The following is a 13,140-nucleotide window of genomic DNA, read 5'->3' as shown; positions in this document are numbered from 1 at the left end:
GCCAACCCCTTCAGTGAAACATCAAAAGGGGCCCACTGCTGCCCCGCCAAACAAAAGCATCCCTCCTACCACAATTCCCCAAGCAAATAGTGCAGACTTGCCCAGAGTCAACAAATTATTCTGAGGTACCCCCTCCAGTGCTGGACTCGACTTAGCCCCACATGTTGCTGTTTACCTATGAGGATGGGGAACCCTCTAAAGCAATCACTACTGGAATATGGGGCCCCTTGCCAAAAGGAATTTGGGGACTTTTATTAAGCAATTCCAGCTGGACTATGAAGGGGTTAAATTTTCATCCTGGATTTATAGATGAGGATTACACAGGAGAAATTAAAATAATGATTTCCCTCTCTTCTGGGATCATGGCCATGCAACCTAAAATATCTATAGCACAATTAATCTTGTTATTTAGAGTACAATCACAGAACCAAATTGTGAAATCTCAACGAGGGGAACAAGGATTTGGCTCAACAGATGCCTATTGGATGAGAATTATTATCTCTGATAAACCATTTTTGACCATATATATCCATGGTCATCCATTTCAGGGCTTGATTGATACTGGAGCTGATATGTCAGTCATAGCACTCAAGGATTGGCCCTCTCAATGGCCCTTCAAAAGCACTACCACTCACATAAAGGGAGTAGGTAATGCATCAGCTCCAAAAATTAGCTCTAACCACTCACCTTGGCAAACTTCTGAAGGCCATCATGGAAATTTTCAACCTTTTATATTAGATATAGATTTGAACCTTTGGGGCAGAGATATACTCTTTGATATGGGACTAGAGTTAGAGACACCTCCCATTCCTAAAGAATCACAATCTCCTGAAGTTATTCAAATGATGCACAGAACGGGGTATGAAAAAGGCAAAGGCCTTGGAAAGACTTTACAAGGCCCTATTGAACCTCTATCAATAACACCAAAAAGTGATAGACATGGTATGGGTTTTCAGAAGGGCCATTGACTAGACCACATGGTATGCCTCTACTCCTGTGTGATCAATGGCCCTTATCTAAAGAGAAGTTAGAGGCAGCAAAATTGTTAATGGATAAACAATATGCTCTTGGTTATCTACAGAAATCTACTCGTCCTTGGAATAGCCCAATATTTGTTATTAAAAAGAAATCTAGCAAATGGAGATTATTACAAGATCTCATGGCAAGTAGTGCTGTGCTACAAACAATGGGAGGCCTGCAACCGGGACTACCATCTCCAACTAGTATTCCACTTGATCATCAAATGTTAGTTATAGATCTGAAAGACTAATTTTTTATCATTCCGCTAGCCCCAGTGTATATTGATAGATTTGCTATTTCAGTGCCAAGTACAAATTTTTAAGAACCTCATGATAGATATCAAAGGACTGTTTTGCCTCAAGGGATGGCTAACAGTCCTACATTGGGTCAACAGTATGTTTCTCGGGCCCTGACTCCTTTTTAGAGAAAAAATATCAGAATCAAATATACTGTATACATTACATGGATAATATTTTGCTTTCAGCAAAAACTGAGATATCGTTGCAACAGGCTTTAAAAAATTTGTTACAGTTTTTGGATCTGTATGGCCTAGTTGTGGCACCATAAAAAATTCAAAGACAGCAACCTTTTGAATATCTAGGATATGTCATACATAATAAGAAAATAAGACCACAAAACATCCAAATTAGAACACAGCATTTGACAACTCTTAATGATTTCCAAAAATTATTAGGTGATATTAATTGGCTTCGTCCATCTTTAGCCCTTACTGCTAAACAATTACAACCACTATGTCAGATTTTAAAAGATGATTCTCATCCAAGTTCACCATGGCAACTAACTGAGGCAGCTAAAACTGCTCTATCTCTGGTAGAACAGGCTATCTCACAAGCACAATTAACTCAAGTTTACACAACCAATTAATATATTTGAATATATTATGTCCACAAATTTTACCTATTGCTATTTTGTGGCAATCTTCAGGAATTTTAGAATGGATTCATCTTGCCATTCATTATTTAAAAGTTATGGTCCATATACACTATGGAGTATTATGCCTCCATCAGAAAGGATGAATACCCAACTTTTGTAGCAGCATGTATGGGACTGGAAGAGATATTCTGAGTGAAATAAGTCAAGCAGAGAGAGTCAATTATCATATGGTTTCACTTATTTGTGGAGCATAACACAAAGCATGGAGGACATGGGGCGTTAGAGAGGTGAAAGGAGTTGGGGAAAATTGGAAGGGGAGGTGAACCATGAGAGACTCTAGACTCTGAAAAACAATCTGATAGTCTTGAAGTGACCGTGGGTGGGAGGTTGGGGTACCAGGTGGTGGGTTTATAGAGGGCACGAATTGCATGGAGCACTGGGTGTGGTAAAAAAAAATGAATACTGTTATGCTGAAAATAAAAAAATAAATTTTAAAAAGTTATCAATCCAACTTTACAAATGGTTGTACAATTGATAACCAAGGGACACACATGGTTGTTTCAGTTTTTGGGACAAGAACCTGACTTTATCATTGTGACAATAATTACAAAAGAACAATTATCCAGTCTATAAATGAAAGATAGTGAATGGCAAGTTGATTTGGCCACATACCCAGGACAGATTATATTCCACTTACCTAATAATAAACTTTTACAGTTTCTTAATCTGACTGCTGTCATTTTTCCTAGCCTTGTCCAGACAACCCCAATTACTCATGTGCTGACTGTTTTTATAGATGCAAGTAAAACTGGAGACATTGGAATCATTTTCATTTCCACCTTACGTTGTACTAGTAGTAAACTACATTATAAAACCTCTTAAGTGCAGCACACTGAATTAAAAGCCTTCCAATATGCTCTTCAATATATACACAGATAGTCAATATGTGGCTAAAACAATTTCTCGATGAATCTCTGCGTTTATTCTTAGCAATGATAAAAATTAGTTCATTTATTTTCACAGATTCAACATTTACTGACAACCAGAACTGAATCTCTTTTCATTTTCCATATTCATGCTCACACAGCCCTTCCAGGTCCACTTTCCGAAGGTAATGCTCTAGCAGATGCTTCAACTCATGCTGCTATTTTTACTGCGCTATTTACTTAGAAAAAGCAAAGAGAAGTCACAAAATGTTTCACCAAAATGCACAAGCATTACAAGGGAAATTTAAGATTGTCATAGAACAAGCTGGACAAATTGTTAAATCATGTCAAACCTGTCCAACTTTTTGTAGGCTAACTCTTAATTCTCTTTGGCAGATGGTTATTACTTTAAATAAACCCTTTGGTCAGTTATCATATTCGTATGTTTCTATGGACACCTTTTCAGAATATACTTTTGCTACTACACATTCAGGAGAAGCTTTTACTGATGTGCAGAATCATTTTTTTCAGGCATTTGCACACCTGGATCATTATGACTGACAATGGCTCTGCATACACTTCTATGGCCTTTTAACAATCCTGTTCTACTTTCCACATTGCTCATTCTACAGCTATTCTGTATAATTCTACAGGTCAAGCCATTGTGAACCAAAGTCATGCTAGTCTCAAAAATGATCTGAACAAATTAAAAGAGGGGGAAATCTTACAGGGTAAACTTAAATATAAACCTTATGTTCATTTATCTCTAGCTTTATATGTTTTAAATTTTTTTTGAATGTAGATACTCTGGTGAAGACTGCAGCTGAGCACTTCTGGACTCCTGATTTATCACCACTTCCATATACCAAGTGGAAGGATCCCCTCACTCACATGTGGCGTGGGCCTGATCCTGTCCTTAGGAGGGGTCAGGGTTTTATTTGTATTTTTCCACAGGATGAGGAAGCGCCAGGCTGGCTCCCGGCAAGAGGGGTACGATTTCTCCCTGATAAAGTGGAAGATGGCCAAACTTCGGCTGAGTGAGCCCAGGAGATGTTGTACTCGACGTCAAGCAACATCTACTTGGGGCACCATGAAAGCCCTTTCTTCTCGGACTGTGGAGTTAGTAAAATCCACAGATAAGCCTGTTACCTCAACCAATTTGTTCTTAGCATTCCTTGCTTTGTTAACTGCTGCCTCAGAGACTCGCCCTTATTGGGCCTACATACCCGATTCACTTACTTTTCAGGCGGTTACTTGGAGTGATCTGTCTCCAAGGATCCAGACAAATTTATCCTGGGTTTTTAGAGGCATAAGTGATAGTGTCCCACTTGATACTGCTGCTCATTAATTTAATACACGGGCCTCACCTCAGGCCCTCCCATTTGTTTTCAGTTTCCCCGAGATAATCAACAACCAGTATATGGGTGCCTGACTGTTTCTAAGTCCTCACACACTTTAAAATACTTAGATGGTTTCAGCATGAATTATGATGAGGAGGTAGAGACTTCCATAGCTAAACCAGGAGCTAAGGAAGAACACTGGACCCTGCTTGAAGTACAATCAGGAACCTTTCCCATTCATCTGGTGGTCAGGATGACTCCTTTAGATCATCCTTATTGTGCTACTTCTAGTACCTGGCACACCAATTCATCTCCGTGGGTAGAATGTTTGTAGAGACATCCATAGGTTCTTAATCCCCATGTCATTATCACTGATGTCTCTATTACTGATTGGTCTAAGAGCAAAAGTCTTAACTCCCAAATGTCTCAGATTGCTGTTATTGATTCTCTTATTGTTCATCTTAATGCTATCCCTGATAGCATGTTTTCTACACCACAGGGTAGTAAAGGTTTGGAAGCTTGTGGCTGCTATGGGACCTGTTACCACAGATGCACCTCTGTCTGCTTATTACCCAGGAACTGGAAAGCTGACTAAGAGCTTGTGTCCCTCGACCATCCTATTGGTTGTTGGGGCAGGAATAATATCAATATATACAGTTAATGGAACTATTATGTATAAGTTTCGCTGTACTCACTGTATATTGACTAATTGTTTGCTTGCTTTAAGTTTACATAGGTCTGATCAGCCTACAGTGTTATTTTTAGTTATTCAGCTGTGTTTTATTGCCTGTAGAAGTTACAGGACCTTTGTATGCTAACTATGGATACCAGTTCACTTTGGAATTAGAAAAACAGTTAGGTAAACACGTCGATTTGTTGGGTTGCTTATAACAGGTATTACTTATAACAGCCACAGCCACTGTCTCTTCTTTGGCTTCATCTCAGAGCCTTCACACTGCAAAAGATGTTAATACTTTGTTTCAAAATATATCTCATGCTTTATCCAATCAGGAGACCATTGATATAAAGATATTGAGTAGACTAGATCGCCTTAAAAAAGCAGTAGAATATATGGGAAATCGATTATCTTTGCTCTAGACTCAAATGTCATTGATATGTCATGGAAGATATCAACATATGTGCTACGCCCTTAACCGCAGGTAACCACTCCTGGGAAAATGTTCAGAGACATTTGTGTGGCATCTGACATCATACCAATTTGAGCCTGGACCTGGCTGAGCCACAATCGCAGATTAATGCTATCGGACAATCACACTTGGACATCATAGTCCTTCTAATATTGCTAAAGTATTCCTGAAAGCCCTCAGGGGGTTTATCCTGGGAACATTTTATAATATGAGGCAAGTGGTAAAAATTCATTTTTTCTTATGCCTTGGCAAGAATCTGTGGTACCTTTGGAGGACAGTGAAAAAGTAGTAGTATCTTAGAACTCCAGGCTTGCCTTCATCCATGAATACAACTGGAGGATGAACACAATAACTGCACCTTGGTGGAAATTGACCTGAAGCATACAAAGTAAACTCCACAGAAAAAGAGAGTAGAAGTCACAGAGACTATGGGAGAAGATTGGAGACATAGCACAGGGGAGATGTAGCGGTTGGTGCGTCAGAGGGAAGTGAGCCAATGCAAAAGACAAAGGCACAGGGGAGCAGAGCACATTGGAAATCCACATAGAGCCTGTTTCCAAATGGCATTGGCTGTGACCAGCATAGGGTCTGAAGGGCAAGAGTTCTTGCCAACAAAGGGTCTTGAGGCCTGGAGATTTCAGATCAACATGTTTGGCAGACTTCGACTTGAGAGAACACTGTGCTTCTCCTTGAGAAGACACCAACAAGCAACCAGGTGCAGACAATCTGGAAACTACGATCAGAGATAATACCATGAGAGACAGTGGGATGATCATGGGTTCTGGCAGTGCATCCGTAAGAGGCAGTGTTCATGGAGATGACTCGATGTGGACCCCAAAAAATTGGGGGCTCTTGCACCAGCAGCATCAAAACCGAGCTACTGACCAAAGACAGGACAGTGAGCACATTAGCTGCCTAATCTGGAAACACGATATCCCTGCAGTGGAAGTCTTGGGGGACTACCTTTCTCAGTCCAAGTTGCTCTGTCCCAGGAGAACAGACTTTCCCTATGGAACTAGAAGAAGGCTCTCCTACATGTTCTTTCCTGATTACAGCATTCTGCAGGCCTTTGTTCTGTTGCGTGGGTTGAACATCTACTTTCACAGGCACACAAGAGCCCGCCAAGCTAAACCTCAGTGTATTCAGCCCAGACCCCAAACGCATAAATGGCAGACAAGGACAGCCTTGTCAGATGACTGGCCTCAAAGACAGGGGACAGCCACAACACAACAGAGGGCATGTGTCACACATGTGCACACACACACACACACACACACACAGACACATACACACCAGAGAGGCCCTCAAGGGCCAGCACTTGGGCACTCCATTATCTCTTTTTCCTAAATAAATTACCCTCTGGCTAGAAAACAGGATGGGCTTTTTGAATATAGAAAAGAAGAAGAGTCCTATATCCGAGGCAAAGAGAAAGAATAAATTGAGCCGAGGAAAAAGAACAAGAAATGATCACGGCCAATAATTGGAGTGAAACCTCTACATATAACAAGCCTGATGGAGGATTGAAAGCAGCGGCCAGGATACTCTGTGTACATCAGAAAACACAGAAGGTATCAGGGAGAGTCAAGAACCACAAATATAAAACTGATAAATAAAATAAAATAAAATAAAATAAAATAAAATAAAATAAAATAATAAAATAAAATAAAATTCCCGATGAAAAGATTGGTAGCCGACTTGAAGCAACATCCAAGAAGCTGGCAGAAGCAGAGGATCAAGTTAGTGACCTGGAGTAAAAAGACTTGAAAATAAGGAATCAAATCCAAAGAGAGAAGGAAGAATGATGGAACGTTACAAAAAGCTTAAGGAAGTTAGCCATTCTGACTGATGTGAGGTGATATCTCATTGTGGTTTTGATTTGTATTTCCCTGATGCCGAGTGATATGGAGCACTTTTTCATGTGTCTGTTGGCCATCTGAATGTCTTCTTTGCAGAAATGTCTGTTCATGTCCTCTGCCCATTTCTTGATTGGATTATCTGTTCTTTGGGTGTTGAGTTTGCTAAGTTCTTTATAGATTCTGGACACTACTCCTTTATCTGATATGTCGTTTGCAAATATCTTCTCCCAATCTGTCAGTTGTCTTTTGATTTTGTTAACTGTTTCCTTTGCTGTGCAAAAGCATTTGATCTTGATGAAATCCCAATAGTTCATTTTTGCCCTTGCTTCCCTTGCCTTTGGCGTTGTTCCTAGGAAGATGTTGCTGCGGCTGAGGTCGAAGAGGTTGCTGCCTGTGTTCTCCTCAAGGATTTGGATGGATTACTTTTGCACATTGAGGTCCTAAATCAACAAGACAGTAAATGACAGATGCTGGTGATGATGCGGAGAAAGGGGAACCCTCCTACAGTGTTGGTGGGAATGCAAGCTGGTGCAGCCACTCTGGAAAACAGCATGGAGGTTCCTCAAAATTTTGAAAATAGAACTGCCCTATGACCCAGCAATTGCACTATTGGGTATTTACCCTAAAGATACAAACATAGTGATCCAAAGAGGCACGTGCACCCGAATGTTTATAGCAGCAATGTCCACAATAGCCAAACTATGGAAAGAACCTAGATGTCCATCAACGGATGAATGGATCAAGAAGATGTGGTATATATACACAATGGAATACTATGCAGCCATCAAAAGAAATGAAATCTTGCCATTTGCGACAACATGGATGGATGTAGAGAGTATCATGCTTATCGAAATCAGTCAAGCAGATAAAGACAACTATCATATGATCTCCCTGATATGAGGAAGTGGTGATGCAACATGGGCCTTAAGTGGGTAGGAGAAGAATAATTGAAACAAGATGGGATTGGGAGGGAGACAAACCATAAGTGACTCTTAATCTCACAAAACAAACTGAGGGTTGCTGGGGGGAGGGCTTTTGGGAGAAGGGAGTGGGTTTATGGACATTGGGGAGGGTATGTGCTTTGGTGAGTGCTGTGAAGTGTGTAAACCTGGTGATTCACAGACCTGTACCCCTGGGGATAAAAATATATGTTTATAAAAAATAAAAAAAATTACAAAAAAAAAGCTTAAGGAAGTCATGGAATGAAAAGAGATGCCTATTGTAGGAGAACAAGGAGGGAAAGAAAAAAGAGGGCTGAACATGAATTTGAGAAATAGGGGCTGAAAATGTCCCTCATATGGGAGCAGAAACATAGATCCAGATTCAAAGGCAAAGAGGAATCCCATCATTATCCATAGAAGCAGAGCACCAATGGACTTAATATCATTGCCTCTGCAAAAGCAAGCAATGGAGGGATTCTCTTTACACAAATATGCGTGGGAGAATAGTTTGTCCATAGCCAAATCTCTGACTTCAGGAGGATAAGCTAGACCAGCTCTTAAAGCATGTCAGATAGCTCAAGCAACACCAGCCCAAGCTGAAATCCATATCTCCTGCATTTCTGAACAATGATAGAGCAGCGGTTCTTGTCTAGAACTAGCAGGTATTTAGAAGACAAAGATTAGGTCCCAGGGTGTGTCCATCAGTTCAGAGAGGGCCTTCAGCTCAACTTATGATCCCAGGGTCATAGCATCGACTCTGGTCTCAGGTTCCCTGCTCAAGGGCAAGTCAGCTTCTCCCTCTCCAGTCCACTCCCTTATTGTGATCTCTCTGTCTCTCGGGTCAAATACGTGCATGTGCATCGTTTAGCAAAAAAACAAAACCAAAACCAAAACAAGTGTACAAGGATTGACTGGGGCCAGAGGATGTTTTATTTAATTTGGACCTAGATCCCTATGGAAGGCAGCCAGGTTCAAAGCACCTCCCACCATCCTACAAAACTAGACCTTTACTCTGAGCCCCCTTGTTCATTCTCCTGTTCTTTGTCTTTCTGGATTTCTCACCAAACTGTAGCACCCACTGTTGGTCCTGCTGTAATGGCCCTCGTTGACACATTGTTCATCCTCTCCTGGCCCCATTAGAACATGCCCATATTCTATATGACGCACTGTCTGCTTATTGCATGAAGCGATTTGGGGGGTGGTCATGAGAGGGTGGAAGCACAGTTGTGCTGCCACATCTTCATGCTGTTCCCCAGAGGGTAGTTATTTATTGAAATGGCATGGAATTTCTTTCCTAAATTGTCCTTATCTGAATTGGGTCTTTATATTTGTCATTTAGTCTTCCCGCCTTTTCCCTTTCTGGAATTATCGAGAAGAAATGACATTGCCTTCACTAAATGTCTAGAAGAGTTGCCCAGGAAAATTATTTGGACCTGGCTTTTTGTGTTTTTGCATGCGTTCAATTACTGCGTCAAACACTTTAGTCACTAGAAGAGATCTCAGAGTTTGTAGGTTTCCTGATCTAATCTTGGGAGCTGATATGTGTCTGTGAATTTATCCTTTTTTCTTAGTTCTTGGATGTGCTAGCATAATTGTGTAGACTGATCTTTTAGATTACTTATTTTTCCTTTCTATCAGTTGTCATGTGGTTTCCTACTTTCAGTTCTGTGCTTATCTCCCAGTTTTCTCCAGGTAATGACTTGTCCTGTTTGTTAACATTTTCAAAACAGATGTGCAAGTTCTCTTGATTTTTTACTATTGGTTTGTTTGTATTTTCTTTATTTCGATTATCATATTTATTATTTATTTTTTTCTGTTGACTTTGGAGTTCGATTCTTCTTCTTGTTCCCTCTGGCATCCAGTTAGGATGCTTTTTCTGGTGTTTTGGATTTTTGGAAATACACTCACTTAACCCTATATTGTTTCTCCATAAAATGTTTGGCTTCATCCCATAATTTTCTTGACTTTCCTTTGTTCATGGCACTTTATTTTTTCTTTGGATTTTCCATCTTTGATTCAAAACTAGTTCACAAGTATGTTGTTTTTTCCACCTATCACTGTGTAGCTGTGTTTCCCATTCACAAATATTTTCTATAAGATTTCATACCTTTGTGGTCATAAGTATACAAGATAGGATTTAAATTCTCTTCCATTCATTATGACATGATTTGGACTCTAGCACACAATCTCTGATAGTCAAAGTTCAGTCTGCCCTTGGGAAGAACTTTTCTTATGCTATTCAGACACACAAACTTTCACATGGATCCCCAAATCTCAGGTGGTCTAGGGATGCTATGATGACGTCTGCTATTCCTTACAGCCTTTCCATCCAGATGATTGGTCCTGTACTGAAAGTGGATATCATAGGTCAGAAAATATTGGATTGAGGTCCCCACCTTCCTTCCTTTGTGTTCATATGTTTCCAATCTTTAGATATAGGCATGTTGGTGGTTTATATGTTGGTAATTCTTCCAAGTTTCTGATGTTTTGATGCTCCTTTAAGACAAAACACCTTCCGGTAATCTTTTGTCTCTAGAAGGCATAAAAATTCTCTATCTGCCATAGACACACTCCCTTTGGCTCTCTTCCCCTTGCCAATTGCATAACCTATATCTTCCCAATTACCTCATTCAAGTTTTGTGTATATTTATAGTAAAAAGAAATAACCTCTGGGCAACAAAAGGTCGGGCTTGTTTCATTTTTGTTTTATTCTTGTGGACATTTTTTTGCCTTTTTTTAAAACTTTCATTCAGACCAACAATAGGTTTGCAGTGATGGAAAAATTTATTCCTGAATACTTGAATGAATTATTGATAGATAAGGAGTTAACTTTCTCATTTTGTTTGCTTTCAGATTGGATACTCTGTACCTTTCAACTTTACAGTATTTTCTTTGGGGGTTGCTTCCATTAGTGTGATTCCTCACTTCTTCTGCAACTTTTGCAAATCTTCTGTGTGTGTGTGTGTGTGTGTGTGTGTGTGTGTTTGTGAGCGTGTGTGTGTGTTGTCTGTGTTTTTTCACATAACACCTATAATTGAACTTTAATATATAGGAAGTCTATCTTTTATGGATAGGAATTCAATTTGACTTGACTTGAAAACTCACATTCGATCACTTTCAGGAACATTTCCTACAAAGAATGTCAACTTTTGTCCTCTTTGATAAACACATATTCTCACAAACCTGCCTTCAAAAAAACGCCACATTTTTTGTGCCTGCTTAGAGTCATATTTTTTGTCCCTTTTTCCCTTTCTTTTTCATGTCTCTTGACTACCATGAGAGAATGAAATCATCTGTTATTCGCCTTTCTGAGACTGGCAGATGTGATGTAGCCTAATGCTCTAAACAGCACTGCCACAGGAGGCAAGTGGCAAGAATTTATTCTTGTATATGCATCGGTAGGAATCTGTGGTGCCTTTGAAGGACAGTGAGATGCTAGTAGTGTTTGAGAACTCCAGGCTTGTCTTCAGCCTTGAAGAAAAGAGGAAGATTACTAATCAACAGAAACATGGCATAAATTAACCTGAAGCCTACAAAGTAAACTCCACAGCAAAAGAGAAAAGTAGTCTCAGAGATTATGGGAGAAGATTGGAGACATGGCGCAGGGGAGATGTGGGCGGTTAGTTCATCAGAGGGCAGTGAGACAATGCAAAAGACAAAGGCACAGGAGACCAGAGCACACTGGGATCCCACAAGGAGCCTATTTCCCAATGACATTGACTGTGACCAGGAGAGGGTCTCAAGGGCGTGGATTCTTGCCAACAAAAGGTCTTGAGGCCTGGAGATTTCAGATCAGAAGGCTTGGCAGACATTGACTCTAGAGAACACTGTGTCTTTCCTGCAGAGGACACCAAAAAGCACCCTTGTGCAGAGAGTCTGAAAACCATGATCAGAGACAATACCAGGAGACACTATGGGAAGATGGTGGGTTCTGGCAGTGCATCCGTGAGAGGCAGTGTTCGTGGAGATGACTCGATGGTGTCCAGGAAATTATGGGCTCTTGTGCCAGAAGCATGAAGACTGAGCTACTGGCCAAAGACAGGACAGTGAGGAAATTAGCTGCCTAACCGGCAAACACGAAATCCCAACCATGTAACACATGGGGAACTGCCTTCCTCAGTCCGAGTTGCTCTGTCCCAGGAGAACAGACTCTCCCGTAGAGGACTAGAAGAAAACCCTGCCCACATGCTCTCTCCTGACCACAGCATGCTGCAGGACTTCATTCTGTTGAGTGGTTTGAACATCTCCGTTCACAGGGACACCAGAGCCCACCAAGCTAAACCTCAGCATATTCAGCCCAGACCCCAAACACAGCAAACGGCAGACAAGGAGAGCCTCTGCAGAAGACTAGCCTCAAGAACAGGGGACATCCTCAACACAACAATAGAGGGCATGCATGCCACATACAGACACCTGTGACTCTCTCAAGGGCCAGCCCGTGGGCACTGCAAGATCTCTTCTTCCTAAATAAATTACCGTTCGGCTAGAAAACAGAATGGACTTTTCTAATACAGAGAAGAAGACAGAGACCTAGATCCAGTTAAATGATGGAAGAGACAATTGATGCCAAGGTAAAAAAAAAAAAAAAAAAAAGAAGAAGAAGAAGAAGACATGATCATGGCCAGGGAGTTGGAGTGAAAACTCTATGATCATGGCCAGGCAGTTGGAGTGAAAACTCTACATATAACACGCCCGATGGAGCATTAAAAGCAGCGGCTTTGATACTTCGTGTATATCAGAAAACACAGAAGATATCAGGGAGTCTGAACCACAGGAATAAAACTGATAATAAAATAAAATAAAATAAAATAATATAATATAAAATAAAATAAAATTAAAAAAGAGTTACTGATGAAAAGATTGATAGCTGACTGGATGAAAAGTGCAGGAAGCTGGCAAAAGCACATGATCAAATTAGTGACCTGGTGGGAAAAAAAAAAAAAAAAAACTGGGAACAAAGTAAGCAAAGTCTAAGAGAGAAGGAAGAATGATGGAACATGAAAATGAGCTTAGGA

This window comes from Mustela putorius, unplaced genomic scaffold, assembly GCF_011764305.1.
Source record: "Mustela putorius furo isolate JIRA1106 unplaced genomic scaffold, ASM1176430v1.1 tig00001094_pilon_pilon_pilon, whole genome shotgun sequence".
Taxonomy (NCBI): domain Eukaryota; kingdom Metazoa; phylum Chordata; class Mammalia; order Carnivora; family Mustelidae; genus Mustela; species Mustela putorius.
The sequence above is the reverse complement of the archived record's forward strand: the minus strand, read 5'-3'. Positions refer to the sequence as shown.